Source organism: Leptidea sinapis, chromosome 19 (assembly GCF_905404315.1).
Source record: "Leptidea sinapis chromosome 19, ilLepSina1.1, whole genome shotgun sequence".
NCBI lineage: Eukaryota > Metazoa > Arthropoda > Insecta > Lepidoptera > Pieridae > Leptidea > Leptidea sinapis.
Window position 1 is genome coordinate 12,948,148 of NC_066283.1, and position 16,881 is coordinate 12,965,028.

The window sequence follows — 16,881 nt, forward strand, 5'->3', positions numbered from 1 at the left end:
AAGTCTCATTTTCCCAGTAATTTCACTAGCTACGGCGCACTTCAGCCCGAAACATATATATTATTGAATTGATTGATTGATTTGATTTGATGTAACAATGTAATGCTAATTAAATAATATGAATAACGAACTTTTTCCCAAAACGCATAAGCTGAGATAAAGCGATTCTAACTGGTCTGATTTGGGCATAAGTTTTGTTACAAATATTTTTTTCTTTTTTACGACCATGGAGTTGTGACTAAACCGAGCGAGTGAAGTGGGCACCGAGCCACGGCACATGAGTAAATAAAACGGTACAGAGACAAGGCTCATACAACCACGCGAAATGACATAATATAAACTTAATAATGTATGTCTTTCTTTATTGAGGTCTCAAAAATAAATATCAATTTCTATTTTTAATGACTACCTTTGTACAAATTCAATTTATAACCAACATTTACGAACAATGCGGGACTCGAACCCGCGACCTCTCGGGATCCATCCGAGTGCTCTTACCAACCGAGCCAACCGTTCGAATGACGTATGGTTCGTAAATCTTGGTAACTCGTGTTCAACACTCAGGTTGTGGCTTCATCTATAGGATCTACTTTAAAGTTAACAACCCTAATAATTGGATATTTAACGTTCAGCAGGTTAATTACTTCGTGTATTTCATGTTCGCGGGCTAGAGTTGTTTCCAGTGGAGTCTAAACATGCACGATTTCGTTCTGTAGAAAATGTAACATCGCTGTAAATATTAATAATAAAAATTATGATATAATTTACTTGAATTGGGGTCATTGAATAAAATATTACATATGAGTAAGAAAACTTATACAAATAAAGAATATATTTTGATAAGAATATTTTTATATATAATATATAATATAGTTATATTTTTAAGTCAATGTTATACCGATAAAAAACTAATTAGAATATATAAGTATATATTATGATTATAAGAAAACCACACATATATTATAGTAATGACTTGTGTGTGATAATCAGTGTCCGCAGTGAAGTTTACGTTTGATGACAAATTACCATTGATTTTGTACTTTCAGAAAACTATCAACTATGGTAAGAATAATTTATTATTCTTATTCTTTTTATTTAATCTTATTTATTACATTTATACTCATTAAAAGATTGACGATTTGCGTAAGACAGGAGGGATCACATTTTGAGTCCGTGGTGTCATAAAGAAAATCGTTTATGCTATAGTAACCTTTCCCACACAAACGTTTATTAATAATTTTTTTAAATTTCGTAACACATTTATTTTGTACATTTTCTGGGATCATATTGTAGAAGCATATACATCGCGACCCAACCGAGTAGTAGGCATAACAAGTTTATGTTTGTTCCTCGAGTTAACATTATGAATGTCACAGTTTCTAGAAAATTCCTCTATGTGCTTATATGAACATACAGAACATTATTAAAAATGTATTGATAAGCAACAGTCAAAATGTTTATTTCTTTAAATTTTTCTCTAGGACCTACGTTATAAATCTCGCGAATAGCCCTCTTCTGCAGCACAAAGATGGTATTAATATCGGCAGCACTGTCTCATAACACCATACCATAATAGATTATGATACCCTATTGATCTTACATTAACATGAATAGCGATTCAAATTATAAAGTATTAAATATTATAAATCACTAACACAATTATTATTACTTATAACTATTGGTTCGAAGTGTATACAGCATTCACAAAACAAAAACAACAACACGTTAGTAAAAACAACAAATATTGAAAATTTAATAAAAAAAAACATGAAGCCAGTTTATGACATAAGTTTTTTTGAAGTGCAACTTCTTTAGAATCGTTGTGATTTCAAACCGGATGCAACGGAAAAAACGACAGGTAAGAGACACAAATACAAAAATGTGTAGGATGAAGCCGACAAAGAATGAGACAGTAATATGCTTACTATTGAAGTGAAAAATTCTTTATCATCGTTGTGATTTGAAAGTCAATGAAACGAAAAAGCGACAGTAAAAAGAGCAGTCACATCAATTCATAATATTTAACATGGGAGATAATGAGATAGGAAGCATAATACAATGTTTTGGTACCAGGCGATCATAGTTAAAGAAGAGATTGATAAGTATGGCGCGAGTATACATTATATTCTGACTCCAAGCGCACGACGTATTACTACATATACACCAGGAGAACATATTATTATATATATTAGTGGTGGTAGGAATGTCTTTCATAGCGGTTGAAATCATGTGTTATCCTAGCAACACGTACCAGGAATTCATATGCTGTTTAGAGGTTCCTGCACCATGCAGGTTTCACTTCTGACATGTGTACTTTGTACGCACGCAGTGTTTTTTTACTTCACTTATCAATTATGGTAAGAATAATACATGCTTATTCGTATTAACACGTGCAGTAGTAAAAATACTTAGCTTTAACTATCATTAATAATGCCCTCTCTCTATTTTACACTCAGAAAGTTCCCTCCAATTCATTTTTTTATGAGCTTTTGACCTTCAAACTGAAAATATGTTATTGTTGTGTACGAGTACATCTTGTCAGTTCCAACTTCATTATAACGAAATGTCTTGATATGGCGCTGAATATAGATCCGGCAGCTATAATGTATATTAATATACATTAAATTCCGGGATGTATAGCTTTAAACTTTATCTTAATGTATCACACATGCGACAGGTAATATAATGAATCTTTCCCTTCATTCCAATGATATACGACACGACTTTGTACAAGTATTGAGACTTTTAAAAATGTATCGAAGTACCATAAATACTGTAACAAAAAAAAATCTATTGCAAAAAACATTTATTACTTTTACAGTGTGTGAGTTTAATACATAAATATAAAACAATTTAAAACATAAAAAGCTTATTCGATGTGGTCTCCGTTAGCTGCAACACAGTCCTTTAAACGTTGAGGCCAGTTATAAGCATAGAGTGCCAACGCAGAGTGCAAGAAGCAAGCACTCTTTTCATGGGAAAATTCTTCGCTGCCAATATTACGGATTGTTTCAGGAAAAATCCAAATTAGCATGGAGTTTCGAGCAAGCCGTACTCTCTAAAACTGACCATAAGTCATTATCCAGCGGATTAAAATCGGGACTAGTCAACGGCCAGTCTTCAGCTCTGATGAAGTCCGAAACGTTCGTTTCCAACCAAGACTGCGTAGACCGATCTTTATGACCCGGTCCGAGTCATTGAATATGGTGTTGTTAAGAGGCTTCACTACCTTCTCAAGGATGGTATCTTGATACACTTGTGCCGATGTTTGGAAACCTTTTTCACAAAAGTATAGCTCAGTCCCTCATTCATAGCTAATACCCCACCAAACCATCACTGAAGTCGGAGAGTGCCCATGTTGCACTCTGTCGAGTAATTGGGAAGCTTCCTTAGAGCTTTGAGAGTAAATACACTCATTTTATTGGTTATAATATTGCTCAATTATAAAAAAATCTCGTGCACTTCTAGCTAATCGGAACTATTTGAATTTCGAATGTTATATTTTTGAAACGTTGCAAACTTCTTAATAATAAAAAAAGCAATTGGCGGGAAATCATTTGTCAATTGTTTTTTATCACACATCAAAGTTCTACGTACGCAACGAAAATGGAATTGAGTCGAAAAGATTTTAGAGCGATGATTTTTTATGATTTTAAAAGTTCTCTCTATCCGCAAGACTGTGCCGCTCGTCTGCAAAATATGAACACGAAGAATTTTAAATTCGGAATCTTTGTTGTCGTTGGATCTCTCATGAACTGACAGCGGAGCAGAAGCAGGCTCGCGTGGAATGGTGCTCACAAATGCAAATGAAGTACGACCACGGATATTCTAATGCTGTTTATGACATTATCACAGGAGATGAAACGTGGATTTATTGTTTTGAACCCAACAAATTTCTATGTACTCTACAAGTCATTTGTAAATAATTATTTCAAGAATTTTGGAATGTTTAACAGCATAAACAGATATCAGATATATCCCCTATTATAAATTGGCCGATTTTTTAACATTTAATAATTTAAACCAGGGGTGCTCAAACGGTCAATCGGGATCGACAGGTCGATCGCGAGTGCTTTTTGAGTCAATCTCGAGAAAAAAATCCGCAATAAAAAACTAAAATCAGTAATTACGTACCATCTTATGAAAAGTATGCTCAGGAAATGCAGTGTCACGCTTCAACATCCAAAGTCAGTCTTTAGTTAAGCTTAGAAAGTTACAACGCGTTTGTTTTATAAGAACCAAGAAACTCGCAATTTTGAATAATAATTATGAGTTTTTTCATTACTTTTATTTTTACATTTAAGAGCAGACCTACACTTAACTTGACTAAAAAAATGCATATTTTGCGCAAAACTTATATCTATGTCATCGTGACACTCTACCTAGACGACAATCCTTCATCACACATACTTGAAGCCTCTCAGAGCCGACCGATCGTAGTCTAACATTTTCAGTAGATCGCCAGCAGTTCAAGTTTGAGCACACCTGATTTAAACACTTAAGTAAACTTTACTATTTACGTAATTTATTGCAACTGTTATCATTTTCTTTTAACAAGGATACTGAAAAGAGGAGGGAAGAGCTAAGAGTGGTAGTTAAATCTACTGACTGTTATACTTCAATATAGCCACAAAAAACATCACAACTCGCTTCAACTAAATAGTGTGTGGTTCATCTCACTGTCTTGTTTATTCCACACTCAGAATATCCTATATAGGCATAACAGGCGTTCTCCGAAAAACTTCTCAGGTTTCAATGATTTATAAACCAGGAAAACCTAAAAATGAAACAACGCTAGCGCGCCCCATTACTTGGATACGAGTGCTATCTTATGAGAATGGATCATCAAATATAATTAATCCCCAACCATCAATTCTGCTTCCGTAAGCATATAAATAGAAATCTTTGGGGGATGCCAGCAGTCTATGTCCAGCAGTGGACGTCTTCCGGTTGATGATGATGATTGAAGCATTGCTACAACAAGTAATCGACCGAGTTGGGCATAAATGATATCTGTACAAAACTATCAAATTGTCACCTTATTCCTATTACTAGCAGTTTTTTAATTTAGCGATAGAAATTTTGCAAGTGAAGCTTTGGAATGTGAGATCATCCCTCTACAGTTGAGAGCAAGGGCACCCCAAAGAATCTCAGGGTCGGTCATATGCAACATATTAACAGGCCACCTTAACCAGTCTTTCGAAGATTTCTTAGTATTTTTTGCTGGTGATGCAGCTTAACTAACGTGCAGTCCTTAAGAGGTAACCAGATTGTTATAAGACCAGTTATAAATCACTAACTTCTGGTTAAATAACTGGTGAATAAAACCAAATGCTCCAAAATCGCACCAACATTTTCACTCAATTCGTCTCTGAGCTACAATACTACACAGAGTTTTTTTTATAATAAAAAAAATAAAAGAAGAGAAATGTGTGTGTAATTTTTTACTCACACAAAAAGTTCTTTGCTCGTTCTCGTTCCTTTTTACGAACAATATTGTATGTAATAAAGAAGGTATTATATAATAATAAAATAATAATAAGATGAAATCAAACAAATGTGGCACCAAGAAACTGTCAGAATTATACCCATCATAATTCGTCAACAGGTGTAATACAAAAATCTTTGAAATCTGCTCTCAAACTTTTAGATCTTCACGAAAATACATATATTCCCTTCCAAAAATCAATGATTATAGATACTTGCTCTATAGTCCGCCGTTTTATGAAAACAACTTCTTTGACAATCCAAGACAAAAATCATACCAATCATCATTCATTAACACACAACTCATCAACACTTCTTCATACGCAAAACATTTGAACCAAGTTACTTGGCATATGCCCGTACTTAGGATCATCACCGTCCTAGAGTCGAGAACAAAAATCTGTTGAAATAATAATAATAATATTGACACACTTTTACACAAATTATCTTGCCCCAAACTAGACATAGCCTGTACTATGGGTACAAGACAATGATATATTTAATACAATATGCTTACTTAAACATACATAAATACATATATAAACATCCATGACTCAGAAACAAACATTCATATTCATCATATAAATAATTGCACCTGCCGGGTTTCGAACCCGGGACCTCTAGCTCAGTAGCCAGGGTCACTAACCATTCGGCTATATGGGTCGTCATATATAACCACATAAGTTCGTTAAATAACTATTATTTAAATATCATTAAATTATTTATATACAATGAGAAACAAATGAATTTCTATTTATTTTACAACTCATCTATGAAGTTTATTAAATTCTCGTCCATTGGTTGCGGTTTAGTAGAGTAACAAGAGAGTTATGGTAGCTGAAGTATGTCTGAAATGGTCTACGCTGTGCTGAAATTGTGGGACACAGCACAATCTGTCTCCAAAGTGACCGAAAGCAATGAAAAACACACGTAAGAACGGCAAACGGTTTCCGAGTACCCAATTGTTTGTAGGCTTTCAAATCAACATAAACAAGAGAATATAATGGGGATGAAATTCTCAAAGTACAAAAAGTGGTTTTTAGCATTAAATTCATACGGAAATTCAATATTTTATTCACGTTCAAATTCATAAAGGCAAACGTATTAAATAAAGCAATGACTACAACAATATAAAATCTCAAAATCAGAGTTATTCAGGTATAAAATAATTATAAAACTGAAGCATTATTTTAAGTACAAAAATATAAAATACTAGCTGCCCCGACAGACGTTCTTCTGTAGATGATAAAAAAATACCGTTTTATATGAATTTGCCAATAATATTTCAAAACATCAAGAATTATTTCGTAAAAAATGCTCCCTGTTGTTATAATGAAATTGTTTTACAGCGGAACTGTCAAACCGTGCGTCACTAAATTCTCTCATAGAAAATATGTCCATACAAAACAAAAATTGAAAATAAAAATAATTATGGGTCCCGAATCGAAATAAAAACTATCCTATCTCTCAAGTTGGACCAAACAGCACACCATGAAGTAATCCCCATTAAAATCCGTTCGTTAGTTAAGGAGTCCATCGCGGGCAAACAACGTGTCACGTAATTTATATACAGGTGTCCCAAAATTATGGGACATGAAGGGAATGTACCTTAAATATCGAAGATAGGCTATTTTACTGAAAGAAGACTTTGTGTTATTTTTAAAAGTTAGTTATTCTGCATTCTGCAAAGATTTTCAAAAAAAAATTAATTAAAAAAAAAACAGCATGCCACCACCAATCCTGCCGCTGATGTCACAGCGACGCACGACTCGACCGCGCCCACTTCGACGTAAGGTTTTTGTGCGGTCGGCAATCTCCGGCCTTGAGGGCGGGCTGGACGCAATGATAGCGTCCGGCCAAGCCACCCTCGCTGCTGGCGCAACGAGGCGCCCCGAAGCCGCTCAAGCGGGTCCTTCCATGGAATCTTTATCGTCCATCGTCCGACCAGCAACGCCCAGGCGACGACTGATGCCCACGACTGCCGCTACGCCTACTCCTGCCGTACGCACGGCGACGCCTGCAACGGCGAATCATACCGCGCAAGCGCCTCACCCACGTAGGCCACGATATTCCGCCACGCAGCCAGGTATACCCGTGGGGCGTTTCCCCTCGCCTCCTCGCCAGGCGACTAGCCCAACATACGCGGCTACTACGTCGTCCAAAAAGACGCCGACGACGGGCGACGTCACCGCATCCGCCGCCTCCGCCACCGCTACCGCTGCGACCGCCGCCACCACCTCAGCCACTCCGACCACCAAAGCGACCAGTCGCTACCCACCGCTGATTGTGGAGGTGCTTCCCGACTGGCCGACGCATTTCCGGGAGCTCAAAAAGCTACTCGGCCACACCCCTAACGGACGCCCGTTTGGCAAAGGCGTCAAAGGCGCAAAGGCTTCATCCCCAAGTCGGACCAGGAGTTCCGCCACATCCAGCGCTACCTCACGCAGCTGGAAAGTGTCGCTAGAATCTCCTGGTTCTGCTACTCGCTCCCCGCGGAGAGGAGCGCTAAGGTAGCAATACGGGGCCTGCCGGCAAACACAGAGCCGGCACAAGTGGACGCGGAGCTGCGTGAGCTTGGATATGTCCCGGAGCACGTGCGCGCGATCCCCGCGCGCCCAGGCAGACCGGGATGTTCAGTTCGTGCAACTCCAGCGTACGCCAATTCTCATCCCGGGTATATATGAGGTGCACGAGCTCCTCTGTATGCCCGGGATCACCATCGAGGCGTGTCGTGGCAGAAAGGGACCAGCGCAGTGCCATCGCTGCCAGCAGTTTCGGCACTCCTCGCACAACTGCCACCGGCCCATTGCCTGTGTGCGGTGTGGGGACAACCATCCTGCACGAGAGTGCCAGCGCCCCAGGGAGGACCCGCCGACGTGCGCCAACTGCGGTGGCGCGCACACGGCGAACAACGCAAACTGCCCGGTGTTCCGCAAAGAGACGCGCAACCGCCGGGCGGGCACCATCGCACGCACCGCCTCAACAGCGCGCGCGTATCCTCCCACTGCCCACGCATTAGAGGCCGACGCGCCCGGCTCGCTCATGGCTGCCGCTAACCAGCCACGGCAACCGGTTAAACGCCGACGCAAGCGCGGGAAACGCGCTCAAGCGCGCCAAGGCGCCCTACCTGCCGCACCACCTACTGCGACACGCGCTGCTGCGCCCGCCGCACCGAAGCCTACCGAGCGCAGTACGAAAACGTCCAAGCCCACCGTGGTCGCCGCCCTCGCAGGGGGGACGAAGGCGAAGCGAGTGACGCCGCTGGACCCGCGACTCACCAAAGTTATCAGCACATTGAATCATGTGCTGATGGCCATCCAGGAGCAGCGTGACCCTATTCCGCTGATCCTGGGTTGCATCACGTAGCTCTGCACCTTTTATGGCTGAGCTCCGCATCGTGTTTTGGAACGCCGACGGGCTTTCATCACAAAAAGCCCGTCTCTTCAAGACTTTGCTTTGTCAGCGTCGAGTGGACATCGGCCTGATCAGCGAGACTCACCTCAGACCGTTGCACAAGTTGAAGGTTTCCGGATACTTCGTCTACCGGGAGGACCACGCCTCGCCAATCGGGACTGCTAACAGGGGATTAGCAGTCTTGGTCCGTTGGAACGTCATTCACCAACTGCTGCCAGTACCTCAACTGCAGACGTCGTACGCCCTAGGCGTGGAGATCTGTATCGAGCGTCAGCCCACCCGTGTGTTCGCTTTCTACAAGCCGCCGCAGAACCGACTCGCAGTGGCTGATGTCCACACCTTGTTGGACTCGCTGCTGCCCACGATTGTCGCGGGCGACTTCAACGCGAAACACACGGCGTGGAACTCCAATATCGTGAGCCCAGATGGCAGACGCCTCCTGGACGACGCAGATCGCCACGGTTACCAGGTGCCAACCCGACCGCAGATGTGCAGCACGTAGAGACCATCGAGCGACATGTGAAGAACTACTTCGAGTCGCCGATAGTACCGACAGAAGACCCCGTCGTGTTCTCCCCCGGACAAGTCCAAAGGATGATTCGGCGAACTAGACTGCGCAAAGCCCCCGGCCCTGATCGAGTCACCAACGAAGCCCTGCGTCACCTACCTCCGCGAGCAATCGCGACGCTGACGCGGCTCTTCAACGGAATCCTCCGTACCGGGCACTTTCCATCATCGTGGAAGCTCGGCCGTTATGCTGCCTGGGAGTTACCGTCCCATCACTCTTCTGTCCACCACCTCGAAAGTCTTCGAGAAGCTACTGTTGCTGCACATCACGCCGCATCTTCAGCCACGCGACGAACAGTTCGGTTTCCGTGCCGAACACTCCACCACTTTACAAGTGACGAGGGTACTGCACCATCTCGCTACCGCCTACAACAAGCGAGAGCAGTCTATTGCAGTATTCCTCGATATGGAGAAGGCGTTCGATTGCGTCTGGCACGCTGGCCTCGTGTACAAGCTGTCCACGTCTACTACTCCCCGCCGAGTAGTTAAGACTGTGGCCACCTTTTTGGAAGACAGACGTTTTCAAGTGGGGTTGAAGACGCTCTGTCCACGGAGCTTCCCATCCGAGCTGGTGTGCCCCAGGGAAGCTGCCTGTCGCCCGTCTGCTACAGCAGATACACGGACGACATTCCAGTCGCCGACGGCGCCATTTTAGCGCTGTATGCCGACGACGCGGCGTTCATTACCACCTCGCTGAATGCCCCGCATGCAGCGCTGAAGATGCAGCGAGAACTGGACGCGATTCCCATCTGGCTGAAGGACTGGAGACTCAAGGTCAATGTGGCGAAGACTCAGGCGATTTCCATCGGGTGGGCGCGCCTATTGCCGCCCCCGGCAATAGGCGCGCCCACCGTCGCATACCGTCGTATGGTCCCCGAAGGCCAAATACCTCGGTGTGACCATCGACAGGACACTCTCGATGCGGCCCCATGTTAAGAACGTGGTTGCCCAGACGCGCGCCGCACGGAACGTTCTCCGCCCCGTGCTGGCGTCCCACCTGCCTCTCCGTACGAAGTTGTGCGTATACAAGGTGTACGTTCGCACGCGACTCACCTACGCTGCCCCCGCCTGGTTTGCGCTGACAAGCGAGACGGGTCTAAAGTCGCTGCGACTGCAGCAGTCGCTGACGCTCCGCATCATCTCCGAAGCACCACGCTTCGTACGAAATCAGGTCATCTCCAGAGACCTGCGCATGGAGAGCCTGGACGACTTCGTTCGTCGCCTGAGCACCTCTATGTTCGCACGCGCCGATGGAGCGCGAACCCAGCATTTGCGTGGCATCGCGCCATACCATCGATGGCCGCCGGACAGAAGAGGACTACCACGTGACCTAGTCTCCTAGGACACGACTGCTTCCTCGCCGCTGGCTGATGGGCGCTCACCGGTACACTACCGGCGGGCTCGACCTCGCTGAGCGGCGGGCGCAAGCTAACCACGGACCTACAAACCGGCTGCAGTCCGCAGATCGCTCGCGACACTACGCGGGCTTGATCGCACTGTAGCAAGATACCACCGGACATGACACCAGCGGCGGCGGCGGCGTTTATACTATTGAAAGGGGCCATCGCCCCGAACAGTTACCCCGAGGCCCGTAAGGAGCTACGCGGAAGACCCACCAGAGATCTAGCTAATATTGTGCATAGTATTAAATCAAAGTTGTATTTTTGGATAGTGATAAGTTTATATCACTTATTTAAATTGTTATATTATATGTACCCACTTCTCGTAATAATTTATTGAAACATGAAAGAGAAACTTGTCACTTGTAAGAACAATCTTACTTAGAAGTTATTAAGTTATAACTTTAACAAGGTTTTCGATAAGCGATAATGTCAAAGGTTGACTACAGGAGGTCTACTCGCAAAATCGACAACGATATAATCGGAACGATACGATAATACTCCGAATATATCGCACTTACCCTACTCTAACAAATGTTCGGATTCCATATCGTTTATCGTAACAATGTCGTAACCATAGATTAATATTTTGATTTTTTTACGATGTTAGATTGAATGAATTATGTGCATACCTATAAAAACTAAATATTATCTGTGTTATGTCAATGTTAAGTGTCAAAAGTCAAAACAAAGCTTAGGCGCTAAGGACCATGCCAAACTCTACACGACCAATTTAGTATCATTTTCACCAAATGTAAATATTAAAAAATAATGTAATGAATATAATATGACCATTTAAAATTAAATAAATAATATCAAACTTGCGGATAATAAGATGTAAAAAAAGTAACTCAACCCTTCTCGTTGACTCCCTATTTCTCAGGCGGCCATTTGCATTACTTTCTACCCATAAGCGATCAACAAAATGACTTAAATTACTTGGTAGTAAAAAAAACCTGTTGAATAGGAAATCACATATTATTATTTTAATAGTGTATATTGTATGTCAAATATATCTATACAACTTGAAACGATAATAGCAAGACAGCCTAGAAGGTCGTTGAGATTATCGTAAAAGTGACGTTTGATTAATTATCAAATTCGAATATTCGTCTCTGACATTTTGAATTAAGAGTAAGGTTAGGTATAATATCGAATAATGTTTCGTTCGTTCAATCATCGTTTCGACATTGAATACGATTTAACTAAGAGTGGAATTCGACACGACTAATGCCACGATATATCGAATATCGATTTTAGGAGTAGGCCCCCAGAGTCCAGAGAGTCTCGAGTCATTCGAGTAATATTTAATAACTAATAGTAACTACTAAGTACTAACTACTAACAGATAACTATCGAGAGAGTAAAATTAACTTACTGTTTATCTAACGATTAAAAGTTTTGAATTTGTCAATCGATTTTTATCCAAAGAATAATTAGTTGTCTGTGGTATTTTCGAAGTAGCTTCACACTTAATATCAGCAAGCGAGACGGACATATTTAATAACAGCTGACCAGCAAACATTGTTTTGTCATAATATAAATTATTTTTAGTGTTCGACCGTTTTTGTATTTCTCCGACTAACTTTTTAAATCCGACTACCACAAAAGTCTTTTCAATTTTTGGATTTATATAATATAGCCACTAACAAAAAATGTGACTCGCTTTCTATAGGTACCTGTTATATGAAAATCGGTTCAGTAAATCCAGAGATTATCATTGTTACAAAGTATTTTATTTTTTCGTCAATATTTCAATTTCGTCAATGTTTTCGGCATTCGGTGCGGAGACAAATACAACAAATTAAAAATCATGAATATCGGTTCAGCCGTTTTAGTGTAAGTGTTCGAACAACTATATTGTGTAATGTATATAAATTGGAACTAAGTTAAACGAATTATTTCGGTCAGTATTAACATGCAGATTTTGCGATTTTAAGAAACGCGTGAGCAAGCCACGTTTGCCTGCTATGTCCCTGCGATTTATTTATGTCATTGAAAATGCAACTTTTCAAGGGTACTGCAAAAAATTGAAATAACTAACCCCCTCTCCCCCCGAAGTCGTACAACCGCTTAATCGGGCTGTTTTGAATTATTGAATAGACGATCTTTATTATGATTGATTATCCTCACACTGTGAGTTGTAGTGACAACCCTTCTCGTAAGGTTGATGGAATGGGCTTGGCTGGTTATGCAACAGGATCTCTGTGAGTAGGTGATTAGATTTCCGCCGATACGGTGAACTGTTCACCAGAATGTGGTGCCCGATGGGTAATAAATTAGCGCACCACACGGTCAGTTACAACCACGGCCAGAGCTTCTACTCACTGCAACGCAATATCATGACTTGATATTACTATGCGTCTAAAGGGAGTATTACGAATATGCTATTTGTGTCATTCAAATACAAATGTCTGTATTCAGAATAGGATATGAAATCACTTATTAAAAGTCAAAAACTATTACCCATTCGGAAATGAATGCCTCAGACCTGAGAAAAACGGAAAGAAAGAAAAGGATGGCAGTGGCTCTCAATCTGTGGTATCATTATGAAAGTTATTTAAAAACCTTTACCACATAAACGTATTTTAACAATTGAACATTTTCTGGAATCCTGTTGTAAAAGCATATAAATCGCCCCACAAATGACTTACTAACTTGACTTAGCCGAGTAGTAGGCATTGTTGGTTTATGATGTCATATATTTCTCTAGAGTACTGCGGCAGTATACTGGCAGTCCATAACAGAAATAATTTTTCTACACTGTGCAGTGCTCGCAGTGCATATCGTGCATACATACCCAATAATGCATGATTCTGGACTAGACTATCTAAAATTGTATAGTATTCTAGATTCTATGATTTCAAAGATTGGCTGACAATTTCTTATCAGTTCTTGTCGTCTTTACAAACTGATGTAGATTTAAGGTTCATGGCATTTACCAAGTGTTGTTGATTTTGTATTTCTTTTTTTACCACGTAATTTGTTTTGTTTCAGAGCAAAAGTGACGAAGGGTTTACTAATGGAGGTTTCAGTGCTTCTTCTGATAATTTACCGTCTTTAGAATCAACTTCAAACGGTCTTAACAGAACAAATGGAGTACCTACTAAAGATGGCCGCGAACGAAAAGGTAAAATTCTTTTGGAATCTTTTGCTTTCGAGGTAAATAATTCACATCTTTTTTTTTTGTATATTATTAATATGTATGGTATGACAAGAGCCGGAGCACTATTAATATTTCTATAGAGGAACAAGACAGCGTTTTGAAGTTTTTAATAATACCTAAAGGTAGATGTACGTGTAAATTTTAATTAATAGTCGAAAAAAATTTAAACGACGGCTACGATTTTTCTTCTTGACGTTTCGCACACTTTCTATAACTTTTGCCGGATATTCACCGAACGCATTTACGCAAGTAAATGTGTATGTGCTTAGTAAGATAGGTACTAGACGCACTTTTTGTAAACAAATCTACACTATTATTAAAGTGAAACTTTTATTACATCGTCTCAAACTTTTTCGTCTATGTGTTGCATGTCGCGTGACGGTGGGGCGGCGCCTATAGTTCCCAACATTGACCGTGTAGTGTATAGACTATTACTCATTTGTGCCAGTGCTCCACGCTATTTTGTTTGTTTTTGTCAGTGTTTAATCTAAATGTTGTTTGTCAGTGTTTAATGTAAATGTTGTTTGTCAGTGTTTAATGTTAATGTTGTTATTTATTAGTGAAACTTTTATTTGGTTTTAAGAAACAACGACACAGCTAGTGAGTCCAAAAGCTGATCAACGAGGAAAAAGCAAAGAAAAGTGCAAATATGAATTAATTTTACGCCGTAAAAAACAGAACGCCGACAGAGCACGTACCTACATGAAAAAGAATTGAAAGTATTCAAAAGTATTCAAATTTCATCATTTATAATTTTTTTATCAATATTTTTAACCAGGGCATATTTTTAACTACACAGAGTTCAGTAAAAATATTAGTTGGAGATATAGTCTACTTTTATTATTTCCCATTATCATTCCAATTTTCCAATTGTAAAATTAAGATTGATAAAGCGCTTTTTATACCCTTAATGGAATTTTATTCCAAAAAATTTTAGCTAAATGTCTATAATGTGAAAAAAAGTTTCACTTTTACCGTGGTATCATAAAACCACATAATCCTTTTTATTACTATACAGCGCCCTACGAGTTCAGTATAACAACCCCTACAGAGCACAGATGGCGCTGGCACCACGTGTAGAGCGTCAGCTATGTTTGCAGTTTGCAAAAACGTTTGTGTGGTAAAGGTTACTATAACATAAATGACTTTCTTAATGATACCAAAAATTGGGAATGGGGCGACCGCCCTCAGGCTATTAAATAATAAGTTTAATTGTACAACGTTACTTTGTTACTTTGTAAATGTTACTTTAATTGTAAAACATATTTTTGATGAAAAAAAAGCCCGCTGAGTTTGTTGCGCCCATTCTTCTCAGGCCTGAGGCATTTATTTTGGAATAGGTGGTAGTTTTTTGACTTTCAATAAGTGATGTCACATCCAATTTTGATTAAAAATATTTGAATTTGAATTTGCACACACAAGAGGTCGATAGCTTTATTGCCGTTCTACGCAAACAGGCGGTTTCTCTACTCTACGAGGCAGCACAAACAGTTATCTGAAGGCGATAGCCGACAGCGGGGACTGTTCGTATATTAGCCATTTAATAAAAATAAATATGTCCCTTCGTAGTTATAATTACTAACACATTTATATTAAAAGTTTACTAACAATGGATCGTAGTTATTGAAAATAAACGTTTTATTATATTTTTTTTTCAGTGTGATGATGATGTTGAAGATGAGCCAGACCGTGTAGTGTGGGGAAATCAGATGGAATTCCTAATGTCATGTATCGCTACTTCAGTGGGTCTCGGAAATGTTTGGAAATCGCCAAACATTTCCGAGACCCACTCCATTAATTAATTTCCATCAAAATGGTGGTGGGGCGTTCTTAATCCCATACGTAATTGTACTTTTCCTCATCGGAGAGCCAATGTATTACATAGAAACACTTTTGGGACAGTTCAGCTCAAGTAACAGTATTAAAATATGGTCGCTATCACCAATAATGAAAGGTAAATTTAAATCTGTTAAATAAAATTAATTTATGTTACGCTTAACTCAACAAAAGTTAAGGGTTCGCTCAGATGACATTATTTGGTAACTAAACATTATTTGGTAGGTATTTATTTATTTAAATAGCAAACCCGACAGACGTTGTTCTGTATATAATAAACAGAATAATGTTTTTTATGAATTTGTCAATAATAGAAAATATGTCCATACAAACAAATATTGGAAATAAGAATTATTGCTTTAGATTGTAATCTTTCTCCCACCATGACAACAGCCATTGAATTAAACCCTTGTGTGTTCACCGACAGGTGTTTTGTCAGCTCGAATGACAATATTATAGCTGTTTGATTTGCACGAACTCGTTGCATTCTAAGCCTATGTACTTCATTGTCACTTTCAAACTTAAATGACTTATCAGTTTTGTTTGTTTTTTTCATCAGTCTACACAAAAATAATCTGATAGATATTTAACAACTGTTATTAATCTACCAACCATAGTTACCTAAAATTAAGTTTATTTTTTACCTGAGAAAGTAAGATATACAAAATGTTACTAGTTATTAATTTTAAACTATTCTTTCTATTTGATTTCTGAACGACGGAGGACACATCAAAGGGAAAACAAAATTGTTGTTTGTATTTAATTCTGAGCATTTTCATATTTATTCCTCTTAAACCTTTTAAACCTTCCCTGGACTTTCACAAATAATTCAAGACCAAAATTAGCCAAATCGGTCCAGCGGTTCTCGAGTTTTAGCGAGACTAACGAACAGCAATTCATTTTTATATATATAGAATTAATACGGTATCCCTCATGGGAAACGAAAGATACTATGAAATGTAGCGTAACTGTATTAGAATACTTTGACTCCTTGGTGAGACAGTAAGTGGT

General features: G+C 39.9%; 1 protein-coding gene and 1 pseudogene across 1 annotated transcript in view; one reads left to right on the forward strand and one right to left on the reverse strand.

Moving 5' to 3' along the window:
• LOC126969735 (zinc carboxypeptidase A 1-like) overlaps positions 1-16,881 on the reverse strand; it is a 117,877-nt gene that overhangs the window by 66,371 nt on the left and 34,625 nt on the right. The gene's annotated exons all lie outside the window — the stretch shown is intronic.
• LOC126969709 (sodium-dependent nutrient amino acid transporter 1-like) overlaps positions 13,136-16,881 on the forward strand; it is a 29,393-nt pseudogene continuing 25,647 nt past the window's right edge.